The sequence below is a fragment of the Protopterus annectens genome, chromosome 5.part0 (assembly GCF_019279795.1).
Source record: "Protopterus annectens isolate FY-2018-M chromosome 5.part0, PAN1.0, whole genome shotgun sequence".
Classification (NCBI taxonomy): Eukaryota; Metazoa; Chordata; order Ceratodontiformes; family Protopteridae; genus Protopterus; species Protopterus annectens.
This window is the reverse complement of record NC_056735.1, coordinates 377,759,340-377,774,774: the sequence shown is the minus strand read 5'-3', so window position 1 is coordinate 377,774,774 and position 15,435 is coordinate 377,759,340. Positions and strand designations below refer to the sequence as shown.

At 40.2% G+C, this 15,435-nt stretch overlaps 1 protein-coding gene across 4 annotated transcripts in view; it reads left to right on the top strand.

The window, feature by feature from the left end:
• Nucleotides 1-15,435, top strand: part of TIPRL (TOR signaling pathway regulator) — a 443,844-nt gene that overhangs the window by 422,309 nt on the left and 6,100 nt on the right. Inside the window, exon 8 of one of the 4 annotated variants that reach the window (XR_006364970.1) lies at nt 13,945-14,046. The exons of the other annotated variants lie outside the window; for them this stretch is intronic. The gene's annotated coding sequence lies outside the window, so the exon portion shown is untranslated. The remainder of the gene's footprint in view (nt 1-13,944; nt 14,047-15,435) is intronic. 4 annotated transcript variants of the gene reach the window in all.

The following is a 15,435-nucleotide window of genomic DNA, read 5'->3' as shown; positions in this document are numbered from 1 at the left end:
CAAAAAATTATCACGCATTAAAATGTTCCAGTTCTTTTGTAAAATTTGTTTTAAAACATAACTATCAGCACTAAAAGTAGTTATAAACACATTAGAAAATGTTGTCACTGCATAGGTTCATAGGTAGGTACTAGGCTATCGGCCCTGGGGCCTGTACAAGCCCAGCCAAAAAGGTACCCTGGCTTTTGCCACCCAAGAAAATTATTTTCCTGTGCCACTGTCGAGCAGAGCCACAGAGGTGATCCCCGGGGTGAATTTCATCAAAAAACATCAAAACTAGAGACACCCTCATTGGTAAACTTACTAGACCTAATACTACCCGAAGAATTACCAACTAAGGGAGCAAAATGTCCAGTTTCTCTTATATGTTTAACTTTCCTGAGCAGCTCATTTAATAACCATAATGGGGTAACCTTGATTAACAAACATATTTTTCATTATTTCACATTCCTGAATAAACCTGCTCCATTTTGTTGTCATCCTAGCCGGTCGGACTTAATTGCCCTTTTACTATTGCTCTTTTCTGAGTAAAAGGGTAATTACTATCATAGTGCAAGTAACTATTAGAGAAGGTTGGTTTACGGTAAATTTCAGCTGTAAAACCACCATTCTCTACATCTTTTCCAACAAAAACATCTAAATAGGAAATACATGCATCATTAAAGGAATGTGTAAAACACAAAACTTTTGTAGTTTGATTAATGAAATCCAGAAATAAATGTAATGCCTCAACAGACCCTGACCAAAGGATAAAGATGTAATCTTGAAAACGAAGGTATAAATCGCAGTGGGAATAGTGTAAGGATGGGAACAAAAACTTATATTCCCACATTAAAACTACGATGTTAACATATAAACCTCCACAACACAACCCCATTGCTATACTGTCTTTTTGAATGTATAGTTTCTTATTAAACGAAATAAAGTTAGATTTTAACACTAGGTCCAAAAGAAGTTCATATGTATTGACCTTATCTTGTTCAATAGCTTTAGAAATGAAATATTCAAAGAACCATTCTTCACCGATGGTGTGTGGTATTATTGTGTATAAATCTTTAATATCAATAGTAACCAGCAAATAATTCTCTTTGTACTCAATATTATTCAACCTTTTCAGAAAATCCCACGAATCAATCAAAATGTGTGCTTCCTCAAACACATTTCTTTAATTCTATGTCTAGCATTTTTGCTATGGGATGTGTGATTGACCCTCTAGCATCCACAATTGGGCGCATGGGGGGGTTGGTCCATATTTTATGGATTTTGGGGAGTCCAAATATGGTGGGCGTGATAGGATATTCGACTGTGAGGTATTTGTATTGGTCTATATTAATAGAACCTTGAAGAAATAAATCATGCATGGGGATGTGTCCCTGTGCTGTGTTCTCATTCGGTTTTTAAATTTTGAAGTTTTCTATCTGATTGGTTCTAGGCTATTTAAGGAAGAATTTTGAATGAGGTTTTATCTGATGAAGTTCTGAAATTTTGGGACGAAATCCTGTATTTATCGTTGTGAGGATAATCCAAATAAAGCTGCGTTTTATCTGTGGTTCTCCGTCCAGTGGCGTTTTTCATTTTTGGAGTTGGTTTTGGTTTTTGCCCGTCAACAGGTTCTACAATAAAAGAAAAAAATTGTATGCAATATTAAATGCAACTCTCAATGTCAGAAATGTTCTTGTTAAACTTAACAAGGATCTCTAGTCTGTGATCAAATCAACCAAAGATAGGTATGAGACAAAAATACCCACCAAGGCAAAAGGCAATCATATGAGCCCTTCTTTAACTATGTTAGAAACTTCCAAAGAAATGCCCAGTACTGCACAAAGCTAATAGTAAACATAGCCAAACTGGAAGCAAAGCTCTCTCCGGCCAAGATTGTGCTAGACAGTCAAGAGGAGAAGGCTAACACATGCATTACACCTCTAGCAACTCATAGCCCTTCAAAACCCACACCATCAACACTCACACATAGCAACACTAAACCCACATATGCGGAGGCCCTTAACATTAACCTGCCCAAGCAACAAGGACCTCCGAAGCCGAAAAGCAAGCAAACACTAGTCACAACCAAAGTGACACATAGCTCACAACACCAGTGTGCCACCCAACAACAGCCCCTAAGGCAAGAAAATGTACCCAACACTTTAGTCATAGGTGACTGTATAGTCAGGCACACTGATGTCCCACTCACCAGGCTGAACAAGGACAAAATTAGTCAGCTGCCTGTCTGGTGCAAGGATCCACCACAATAACGCATGCACTCAAGTCACTCCACAACAAGTACAAATACGACTCTGTCATTGTCCATGTTGGAGTGAATGACTAGAGACGTACCTCCCTGGACTACATGAAGAGAGACATGGAAGAGCTCTTGGATCATGTGACCCAGGCAGGTATGACTCTAGCCCTGAGTAGCATGCTGCCTTCGCCCAGAATGATACTACAGTATAAGGACAAAATGATTGGCTAAGCTTCTGGTGTCATTCAAAGGGGATCCAGTATTTGTCTGCCTGGGAAGACATGATCGACAAACCACAATGCTTTGCCAGAGATGGTCTGCACCTGTCACCCCTGGGATTCAGGTTACTGGCTAAAGCTCTTGCCACCCCTATAGTGCCTTTTTTAGGCAAGGTTCAAAGGATAAAACCACCACCGTAACAGATACAAGCATGCAAAATCTGAAGGTAATGCTACTCAATGCTAGAAGTCTAAACCTCAAAATGCACTCTCTTGAGGCACTCCTAAAAATGGAGAACACTGAGACCTGGTTCAAGGCTCCAGAGAGCACCCCTGCAATACCAAGCTACAATTCTTACCACACTTTTCGGCCACAAAACCAAGACCGAAACACTAAAAGTGGAGGAGTGTCCATATTCACCAAGGATATTCACACCTCCAGGCTAGTTGCCCAACACATTGCATCTGAAATTCTCCCAAGTGCAACTAACACTAGGTAAGACTGCAATCCAAATTGTAGCTTGCTACAGATCCCCCACCATACCCCAAGATTCTCTCTACACCTTCCTAAACATACTGGAATATATTAAGATACAACCAAATACCCTAATACTGGGTGATTTCAACTACCCTGCCATTAATTGGGAAAACTACTCGGGTACCAACTCCTTTTCCCAACGGTTCTTGGAATTCATAAATTCCAACGCCCTTGATCAACTAAACCATTGTCCCACCAGGGGCTCCAATATCCTAGACCTGGTCATTACCAACATGGGAGATAGATGCCCCATACCAGTGGTCACCCCCTCATTGGTCAGATCTGACCATAAGCAAATCACCCTTGACATCCACATCCCACCCCCACCCCCCAGTAAGGAAACCTCCTTAAAAAAACTTCTCCAAAGCCAACTTCATGCTACTGAAGTTAGAAGTGACAAACTTCACAACACCCATGCAGACAGGATCTGGAAGTTCAACTGCAGAATCCTACACTAAGGCACTGTACGAGCACATCCACTTGTGCATGAATCGTGCCATCCCAAATAGAGCCAAGATGCTCTTCTCCAAAAAAAGGAAGCCAATCTGGTGGTCCCCTGCTATAAACAAACTATACAAAAGAAGGAAGAAACTGTTGCAGAAAAGAGGAAAATCCCAGGATGCAAACACTCCCTCACCAGCCTCAGTAAGAAGCTGAGATCCCTCATAAAATCCTCAAAAGCTAGTTACGAAAATAAAATTGCCAAAGATTCCAAAGACAACCACAAGGCATTCTATAGTTATGTCAAGAATCTATATGGCAATGCTCAGATCTGCTCTGAGCTACAACAGAATGGCATTAAATATACTGATCCCAAGGATATTGCCAATATCCTGGCAGATCGATTTAGTGCCAACTTCACCCCCTCTCACCCCCTAAAGGGCCCATCTCAATACCAAAAGATTGCCAAATTCCGATAATCACAGCCACACAGGTAGAAACAGCACTCTCCAAAGCTAAGAATACAGCATCCATGGGACCAGATGACATCCCGGGCTGTGTACTACATGAACTACAAAATGAACTGGTACCCCACCTAAGTGTCATGTTTAATCATAGCCTCACCTCAGGCTTCGTGCCCACTGAGTGGCGCACAGCTACAGTTATCCAGCTCCACAAGGGAGGATCCGCCTTGGATCCCGGGAACTACCGTCCCATCAGTCTGACAAGCCTGATCTGCAAGGGCATGGCACGCATTATCATGGAACTTATAAACAAAGACATTGGCAACCTTCAAACACTGGACCCCACCCAGTTTGGGTTTGTAAAGGGCCGATCTTGTCTCCTGAATCTGATTGACTTCTTTGAATCGGTCTCCAGAGCTGTGGACGAGAGTAAGGCGGTCCACACAGCCTATCTGGACCTCGCCAAGGCCTTTGACACCATCCCCCACTCTGGAATCATAGATAAACTTACTAAGCTGGGCATAAATCCCTACATCACTCGATGGATTGCCAACTGGCTTACTGACAGAACCCAGACTGTAAAAGTAGCAACTCCAAATCCAGTTCCAGACAAGTGACAAGTGGAGTACCTCAGGGTTCAGTCCTGGGACCACTCTTGTTTGGCATCTACTTCTCTGAAGTACAGGCCAACACTAAGGGACTCTGGCTAACAAAGTTTTCAGATGACTGCAAACTGGGAGCCATTATTGAATCCCCAAATGATGTGAATATTCTACAAAAGGGCCTTACAGAAACAGATGCCTGGTGCCAGAGCCATGGGCTCAAGCTTAATGCCAAGTAATGTATAGTTACCCCCTTTGGAAAAAAACATGTACCCATGAACTACCACATAGGTGGCAGGACACTAAACATCGAAATTGTGATGAGAGACTTAGGGACGCAATTGGACAGTGGTCTCACTTTCGATTACCACATCGCCACAACAGTCAGGAAATCCTATGTGGCACACCTCATCACTAAGGGCTTTTCATCCAGAAAAAAAGAGGTCATTGTCCCACTGTACTCATCCGTCATTAGACCCATTATAGAGTATAATGCCCCATTTGGTATGTACCTCACAAGACATCTGCAACAGCTGGAAAGGCCACAGAAATACCTCACTAAAAGAATCACAGGCCTAAAGCAGATGCCATATGCCGACCATCTAAAAAAACTCCAGCTATACTCTATCTAATGCATATCGTCTACTCAGAGGTGATCTCTGCTTAACATACAAGGCCATGTCAAACCCTGAGCTGTTGGACATGCTCCACTTAAATAAATCCCAATCCCTCAGAGCCACACGCTCCAGGGATCTAAACCTTATCTTCACAATGAACAAAACATGCTGGAGGGATAGGTTCCTGACCCAGGGACTCCCCCATACTCTGGAATAGACTGCCCATGCATGTCAAGCAGAGCGCTTCATTGGCCCTCTTCAAAAGGAACCTTGATGATTGGATGGGAGATAGGAAATTCACCCCGGGGATCATGTCAGTCGCCCTGCTAGACAGGGGCCCAGAGAAGTAAATTTTGTGGGAAGAAATTTCCAGGGAATTGTTATGGCTAGGCTTGCATAGGACTTAGGGCCGATAGCCTACCTATATTCAGGCCATGAGGATATAGCCAGTCTACTAGTGGAAAATTTAGGTCTAACTTTACTCTTAATCCGCCCCATGCATTCACAGAACATATGCACAAATCTACACCACCCAAATCTCCCAAAAAATAAGTCCTCAAAGCACTTTCTAAGACCAGGAACACTGTATCTATGGGGTCAGATAACATACCAAGTTGATAACCACCTGATACTTAAACTGACAGTCTGTGAGAGATGTAGTTATACAATGTTATTGGAGGCAAAAATCTCACATGCAAGCCACTACAAACAGCAATCTGGTTGTCAGTAACACACAACTCCACATTATGCCTGTCCTGTACAATAACTACCGAATACATAGGCCTACATATACTGAGGCTTTTAAAAATAACCTACTTAAACCACAAAGATCTCTAAATGTAACCTAAGAAACAAGTAACCTCAGCAACCTCACAAACACTCAATTCAGGCAACACCCACCACGAAACATACACCTAAGAAGCAGTGTCTCTACTCAAAAGACCATAAGCAAATCTCCACACAGTCAAACAATCTAGTTATAGATGACTCCATAGTGAGATAAACTGATGCACCACTCTCCAGGCTGAGTAAGGAGAGGTCATGGTTAGTTGCCTATCAGGTGCTAGGGTTCTGTACATCGTATATGCAGTAAAGCACTTACACCACAAGTACACATTTGGACAGTCATAGTACACATGGGAGTAAATGATTTGAGGCATACATCTCTGGACGAAATGAAGAAAAACATGATGCAACTCTTGGAATATGTGACTGAGGCAGGTATGAAACTAGCCTTGAGCAGCATTTTACCATCATCAAGAATGATGCTACAATATGAACAAAAGACTGTTGACATCAACAATTAGCTTAGATTCTGGTGTCATGCAAGGGGGGTGGGGGGGTTCAAAATAAATCTGCCTGTGGTGAGATTATAGACAGTCATAACTGCTTTGCTAAGGATGACCTGCACCTATCAACCCAATGTTTCTGCGCATTTGCTAAAATCGTGTCCACCCCAATAGTGCCTTTTTTAGGCAATGTCAAAAAAGCTTCCAACTGTACAAAATCTGCATAACATAAAGGTATTGCGGCTCAGAGCTAAGAACCTCGACAAAAAAACTCACACCCTATAGGCACTGCTTAACCTGGAATGCATCCATTTGTGCATCATCAAGGATAAGTGTTTTAAGGAACATTGACAGCACCATGTCAGTGCAGGTTTTCACCACCTTCTATGCATTCAGGCCCAGCATAATAGACAAAGACACTAAACTGTTTGTCTCTGTATTTTTAAAACAAAATGTCATCTCCTAATAGTACTAAAACCTTGTAAATTTCATACAAGTTCCTACATGTGTCTCTAACCTTGGTTCCCAAGCCTTGTACCATCTAAACAAGATCTGTTTATACTCGGTGTACTGCACATTCTGTTTACCACATTTTATTCTCATCAGTATTCTTGACTGGAGGTTATTTTTCTGAGCTCATTTGTATCCTTCAGTGAAACATTCCTTTCCACTGAAACTGCATTCACTGAAACTGCATGTAAAATATAAAATAAAGATATAGGCCTCCTTTAATATGGCTGCATTTCTAAGCTTGTGCAAAGCAAATACTGTATTTATATCTAACGTACTACATTTAAGTGAAACCTGATCTTACAATTCCTCCACAGGTACTGGAATAGAGATGTGTTTCTGTAGTTACTTGAAGATGCGGGCCTAACCTTAATATATAATTATTTCAGGCCTGTGCAAGGTTTGCTTTACTTACTGTATTTATATAATATTTATTCTGGCAAAAATATATCTGGTAAGCAGTTGTCTGTGAAATCAGTGAACTAAGATTTGCTTTTGTAATTACTTTGTAAATCTATTAATCTGGTCTATAAGGAATACTATATTGATCACTAGAACTAATATAACCGCTGTAAAATAATTTCTCTCAGGTAAATAAACTTGCATTTTTAATTTTGACCACTAGCTGTTACTTGTGCATTCATGGTCTTGATTATCTGAAAAACTTTTGGATTGAAGTCTCTTAACTTTGTGATTTAATTCTAATCAGACAGTTTTTTTATTGTGTCTTTATAACTGGTATTAAATATTCTATGTAGCAAAATCCATACTAATTTGGAGATAGCCATATATAAACTCTCTCTTACCCCTATAACATCTGTATCTCAAGTTTTTGTAACTCTTCAGCTAGATTTGTTAAACTAATAATCCTGTACATTGACCTTTTTAATTTCTATGTTCTGTGATAGATGTCTGTAAAACATTAAACATTTTGTAAGTATCTGCTGTATTGGTAGAAGAATATTTACTAAAACCTATACATTCTGTATTTCAGATCTATACCTTTGCACACCTTGTCACCATCTTTTTAATTTTCTAATGTATAGTAATTGTTATGTTATGTCCACTGCATTCTGTAAGAAATTAACAAATTAGGTCTGACTTGTCTTGCCTTAGTAGTAAATTATTACTACTAATTCCATTTTGATAAGCCTGCTACAAACTGTCCCTTTACCCTTAATGATCGAATAACGTGAGATGTGATATAATTCTGAAAATCTTTTCTGACTGTGTATATGCATGCTGTAGAAGATGTCTAGCAAGGCTGTTAGAAATGTGTTATACTGAAGGTTTGAAATAATGGAGTATGAATGTCATATTTTGAAACTTGGCTGAAATTTACACTAAAGTGATATATATTTATACCGAACATCTAAAATAGCTGAGTATAAATGTTATATTCTAGAACTAAACTAACACTAAATAAATACTTTTTTCCTGTCAGTATCATCTGAACACAAATAAAAAGCATATAACCGAAATCTGGTAAATGTTATATTTTTGAAAATAAACTATTTCTAAAGGAAAACCATTTTCTGCCAGTATCATTCCAGCAAAGATGAAAGCATAAACTCTGAAGTCTGGTACAGTTATACATTTGTCTGAAAACATACAGTATACGTCCTGAATAATTAATGCAGTTAACTACATTTAATTTATATTTAAAGAACACTGAAAAAATATACTCTTCACTTATGGCTGTTACGGTCTATTTCTGTTTTCTTGAAACATGTATGGGCCAACCCCGAACTTGCAAAATGGACAATTAAGGCAAGCAAAATAAGCTTTGCTCTCTATTGTCCCAAGTTACTGTTGGGATGTTGTAAAAGCCACCTTAGAGTCTTTTTCCTGGATTGTTACTCATCCAGTTAAGCCTTCCAATTCCCCCCCTCACATCTCTGGTGCAAGTCTGGGTGGCAGATGTAATGATTCTTCCTGACTGTATTGAATAGCATGCATTCTGGAATACCAAACTGGAAATTATACAAAAATCCAAAGCTGACGATGTGTCTTTCTGTAGCAATATCTACAACTCAGAAAAAAACAGTATCAGATCCTTATAACATTGCCAGCTTTAGTAATTCTAAACTGAAAGCATTTCTTGTTGCCTTTAGGTTTTTACGAATGAAATAAACCTGTGTTACTAATAAATAAATTCTTATAGGTCTGTAACCAAACTGATGATGTACTACAGTGAAATAAAGGCTGTAACATCATTACTGAATCAAATGGAAAACTCCATGGCACTTTTCTCCCTGTCAAAACTCTGAATGAAACTAAAGTAATAATCTGACACTGTATTAATGCTTCAGCATTGTTTTTGCATTTCTGCACATTTATAATATTAATACTAACTGTTGACTTTTTCTAATTTTGCTTTGTGACCTTCAGGTTGTAATTTATACAAAATTTCTTCAAGTGTGCAGGTGTCTGCCCACTGCCTTAAGTGTATATGCTCTTTCAGTTGATGTCATTTAACTCATTCAGTACTTCTGAACGCTGCAAGGGTTTGTCATCACTGTCTACAATTTTCTTGGAAAAATAGTAAGAACTGTTACTGCATAAAACTGTCACTAATAAAAGGTTTATAGGTGTTTACTAGGCCAACAACCAGAAGAGACTTTCAAGCCTAGCCAAATCTCTGAGAAGTTCTGGTACCCTTGTATGTGTAAGCAGAGGCTTGGGAGATGAAACATTTACAAGCAAGGGTCTGAGAGATGAACCATTTATAGAGTGCCTGTGTTCATTAGAAGATATAGGTGCCAAACCAGGAATGAATTTCCTGTTTCCCTATCCAGTTGTCTAAATTTGAATTGGGTTAGGGAGGAACTCTGCTCCACAAGGATGGGGGAGCTTATTCCAGAGAAGGAGTAGTATCTGAGATACATAACCTGTCTCTCCAGCAGGTACTGATGATATCATAGGCAAGGTTTAAGTCTCTAGAATGGGTAATTTTGGTGCTGTTTGATTTGTGGATATGCAGGAGGTCCATCAGAATGGGCTGTGACAATACCCTGTATGCCAAGCAAAGATCTCCCCTCAACAAACCCGTAGGAGACAAACTACAGGGATAAGGCCTTGAGGTGGTCTGCATAGGACATGTTACTTACATCCTATATTCTTTTATTGAGGAGCGTCTTTGGACGTTCCAGTTGTTGGATATGCCTAGTTAGGTACATACCAAAGGGGGACATTGTACTCAATGATAGGTCTAATAAATGCTGAATACAGTAGAATAATGACTTCCTTGGACCTAGATGCCATACCATTGTATGTTGTGCAACTTATAAACAAATATTTCCTCACTGCTGTAGACACATGATGGTCAAAGGCTAAATTATTATATATGTGTGCCCCCAAGTCCCTGACTACTAGGTCAGCTCATAGAGTTGTGTTACCAACATGATAGTTACCAGGGGTGGATGACTTCCCGAAGGATAGTATTATGCATTTCTTGGCATTTAGTTTTAGTCCATGGCTCTGACACCAGGGGCCAGTAGGGAATTTGTTGCACCCAATTATTTTGACCTTAAAACCGGGAGGGTCTATGTCAAATATTCAAACTTTCATAGGTTCATAGATTGGTACTGCGCTATCTGCCCAAAAGCATACATTAGCCCAGCCACGTTGTGCGGTATTCACCGCCCCTTTAGTAGTTCCCTAGACCCTTGTACTAGCAACTAGTACCCTTGGCCCCTATCTAGTAGTGCTGTTGGTGTGATCCCCAGTGTGAACTTTCTGTTACCCATCCACTCATCAAGGTTCCTCTTGAAGAGTGATAGTGAGGGGCTCTGTCTTATGTAGATCGGGACCCTGTTCCATAGTAAGGGAAGTCTCTGCGAAGGGAATCTATCCCTCCAGCATGTTCTATTCATTGTTGTGTTGAGGTTTATATCCCTAGAACGTGTAGCTCGAGTAGATTTGGTTTTGCTAAGATGGAGCATGTTCAACAATTCTGGGTTGGACATGGCTCTGTACATTAGACAGAGATCGCCTCTGAGAAAGCGGTATGCAACAGAGAACAGTCTTAGCTTTTTCAATCGTGCTGCATAGGGCAACTGTTTGAGGCCAGTAATTCTCTTGGTTAGATACCTCTGTGGTCTCTCCAGCTGCTGGAGATGCTAGCCAGGTACATTCCAATTGGTGCATTGTACTTAATAATGGGTCTGATGAGGGAAGAGTAGAGGGGCACCATTACATCCTTAGATCTTGATGCGAACCCTTTCATGATCAGATGGGTCACAGAGAAGGATTTTCTAACCACTTTGGCAACATGGTTATCAAAGGAAAGCTTGATATCTACTTGGGTCCCTAGATCCCTTATTTCTTCTTCAGATTTCAGGGGATTACCTCCTATGTTGTAGTTTGCGGGTACTCTGTTTTTTCCAAAGGGGATTACTACGCATTTTTTGCATTTAGCTTGAGACCATGGCTTTGACACAATGCATCAGTCTCATTTAGGCCCTTCTGGAGGATCTCCATGTTGACCGGAGACTCTATTATAGCACCCAGTTTGCAGTTGTCCGCAAACTTAGTCAGCCACAGCCCTTCCGTGCTTGCCTGTACTTCTGAGAAGTATATACCAAACAGGAGGGGCCCCAGTACAGAGCCCTGAGGCACACCACTCGTTACTGGTCTGGATTCGGACATAGATCCCGCTACTCTTACTTTATGGGATCTGTCTGAGAGCCAGTTTGCGATCCATCTTGTGACGTAAGGGTTTATGCCCAGGCTGGTGAGCTTATCAATAATACCCAAATGGGGAATGGTGTCAAATGCTTTAGCAAGGTCAAGGTAAGCCGTGTGTACCTCCTTTCCCTTGTCTATAGCCTGAGTAACTGTCTCAAAGAAATCCACCAGGTTCAGGAGGCATGATCTGCCCTTGACGAAGCCTAACTGTGTGGGGTCCAGCGACTGGAGGTTCCCAATCTCTCCATTTATGAGTTCCATAATGATTCGTTCCATAGCCTTACAGATCAGACTGGTCAGGTTTATTGGTCGGTAGTTCCCAGGGTCAGTTGTGTCCCCACCCTTGTGTAGCGGGACCACCGTTGCCGTGCGCCATTCTCTGGGCACATATCCTGTGGAGAGGCTGAGACTGAGCAGGGTATTAAGATGCGGGGTTAATTCCATTTGGAGCTCGTGTATGACACAGCCTGGGACACCGTCTGGTCTCATGGAGGCAGTGTTTTTAGCTTTAGATAGTCTTGTTAACCAACGTATCAGTAATAATTGGACTTGCACAATCCCCTGGAATGGTAATAGGCCCTGTAGGTGGTGAGGGGGGGGGGGATTTGCACTGAACCTGTCAGCCAAGATGTTGGCAATGTCAGAAGGGTCAGTGTATTTTGTTCCATTTTGTACTAGCTCAGAACAGACCTGAGCGTTGACATTTAGGTTTTTGACATAGCCATATAAGGCCTTATGGTTATCCTTGGCAACTTTCTTTTCAAAATTAGCTTTAGTTGACTTGATGAGGGCCCTCAATTTCTTACTAATGCTGATCAGGGATGATTTTTCTACTTGAGATTTGGCCTTTTTTTGTATAAGTCTCCTCCTTTTATTGTAAAGTTTGCTTATGGCCGGGGTCCACCAGACTGGTTTCTTCTTGCTTGTAGAAGGAGTCTTTGTTTTATTTGGGATAGCACGGTCCATGCAATCCTGAAGATACATATAGAGTGCCTTGGTGTAGGATTCCGCATCCTGGATATCATTATCCTTCTGCAAGGGAATAGTGAAGCTTTCCACTTCGGATGCAAGTAGTTTGAAGTTTGCTTTGGAAAGGTTTTTGACTATGGTTTTTTTGACTGGGGAAGGTGGGGAAGGGGTGAGGATGTCCAGGGTTATCAGTTTGTGGTCGGATCTGACCAAGGAGGGAGTGATAACTGGTGTGGTACAGTGGGCGCCCATATTTGTGATGATTAAATCCAATATGTTGTCCCCTCTAGTGGGGGAACATACTAGTTGTTCAAAGGCATTTGAATTTATAAATTCTATGAATCGCTGAGCATAGGAGTTGGAACATTGGTAGTTCACCCAGTCTATACCAGGGTAGTTGAAATCACCCAAGATTATGGTGTTGGGTAGGACCTTTATATTTTCCAATGCCTCAAGGAATGCAGAGTGAGCATCTTGGGACATAGTGGGCGATCTATAACCGGCTACGACTTGAAATGTGGTTTTTCCTGCTGATAGTTGCACATGGATGATCTCTGGGGCATCATGCTGCTTACTAACCTGGTGATATGGGTATCCTTGATGTATATGGATACACCTCCGCCCTTTATACTGCGATCCGGTAACTGAGGACGTCAAAATGTCAAATACCATATGGTCGATATTTGGAAGTTCGAATAGCTAATAAAAAAAAAAAAAAAAAGAAAAACATACACTAACAATGCGAGCAGGGGGACAAGCCCTGCACCCTCCACATCCCCCTACTTAAATATACCAACTCCGAGACGGCACTTAGTGCAGAAAAGGGAAATTCTCCCATTATGCACCGTACGGTGCCATTAAAAGTCAACCTTCGAACACTTGAAATGTCGAACATATGGTTTCGACCATATAACATTCGACATTTTAAGTGTTTGAATAATTGACATAGACCCAACCGGGAAATATTAAGAAACTGAGTACAGTTGAGAGGTATGCATTTGACTTAAGTGTTGATATTTATTAGAATAGTTGGTAGTTCTACAGCTATGAAGGGTGATTTACAAGCTTGTATGGATTCTGTTTGATAAGATGAGAGATATAAAAGTATTGTAATAACTGTCATGCTTGTTGCTGCAAAATCTGTTAATTTGATTTGATTGTTGTGCTGTGACTTGTATGGAATTTGTCCCCTTTCGTGAGGAAGAGTGTGTGCTGGTTTAATGAAAAGTGATAATAATGTGTATATAGCTTCTTAGTGTTTTAAAATCGATTGTCTTGGTGCACGATTAACTGATCTCTAGTTAACTAACTGGATTTCCCACTAACTGTGGCTGGGTTTGATATAGAAATGTGTTTTTGTTTCTTCAGTGCGGGAATCTGGTTAGAATGCTCAAAGGATAATGGGAGCTCAGTAAACCAAATAATCAACCGGATGGCAGTTTGTGATGTTTGAAAGATTATCATTGGAAGGTATGTAGATGGGTGAATGTTAATGACACTATACAGCGTGTGTGATTTTTTTGTCCAAGCAACATGGACTGGATTGCAAACATTTGGTACTGGGGAAGAGAATTTTAAATGATTTCTGGACAAAGGGAGGTTATATTTTGGTTATCAGTTATGACTGTGTAGTGCGTGTTTTGTTAATTGAGCTCACTTGGTGGTTTTGATGTTATCAGGTTATTAAACAAGGGCCATTAAAAGGGTATGAATAGGGTGGCTGACTGGGTTGGTGAAAAAAGACTCATCACAGTTATCTACTGGACAACAAATAAGTTTCTTCATTTAACATGTGTGATGGATTATTTTGATTTAGAATTTTTGTGTTGTTGTTTGGGTGGATGGATATATTCACAGACCAGTGGTACTTTTTGAAGTACCTCCTGTGTGAAGACATTTGTACTTAACAGAACATTCACATTTTATTTTGAGGTATTTAATTTATTTTGTTGTATGCCGCCAAACTGTGTTATTAAAAGATTAGTGTGGGTATAAAGTTTTTATATGACTTAATTTGTCATTTTTATTGGTAAAGATATCTATAAAGGGGAAGTAAAGCATGCTTCACAGACTGTCTCTGAGCAAAAGCCATCTCCAGGTACCCAGCCAGCCAGAGTATTCGGGTCTGATCTGTTACCTAAAGATAATTTCTTGTTGTGGTTTCTTCTCATCTACCAGTTACCTTTTTTCCAAAAAAGAATTGTCTAGATGAAGTCAATGCTAGGATTACAACCTACAACATTATTCATAGTTCATAAAGATGATGTTATACAGAAGAGAAAGATAATTTATACTGGACATAACCAAATTGTTCTCTTAGGTGTGTTTATGTATTTGACATTTGTTTACCGGTATAGTCTGACTGGAGTCCAAGGTGCCCATTTTCAGAAGAGGCAGAAAAGCTCTAAAAATAGATAATTATTAACAGAAGTCTTAGACAATGTATAATAATATGCATCAACTTAAGGTAAAAAAAAAAAATGTAGATTGATTATTTACATATCAGTAGGTATTAGTATAGCAACAGACATTACTTGATTGAGGAAGAAAAAAACAGTAAAATAATACGGATTATTGATAACAAGAAGAAGAGGAGTAGTTTGTAAGATGTAATAGGAAAAATATTGGAATGTAGACGGGAGAAAGAAAAAGGTAGTTGAGAAAAGGAAGTAAATGTAACAGAGGGAGAGAAGACTTACTGCTGTCTGGAACAGAGGCAGACTGGATCTGCGGCAGTTCTAGTAATGTGAGGGTCATGAATAGAGGAGACTGAGCTGTGATCATGGAAGTTGGCCGGCATTGGATTAGAGTAGGATCTGATAACCCACTGATGTTGTAGTATAGTTAAAAAAATAAATA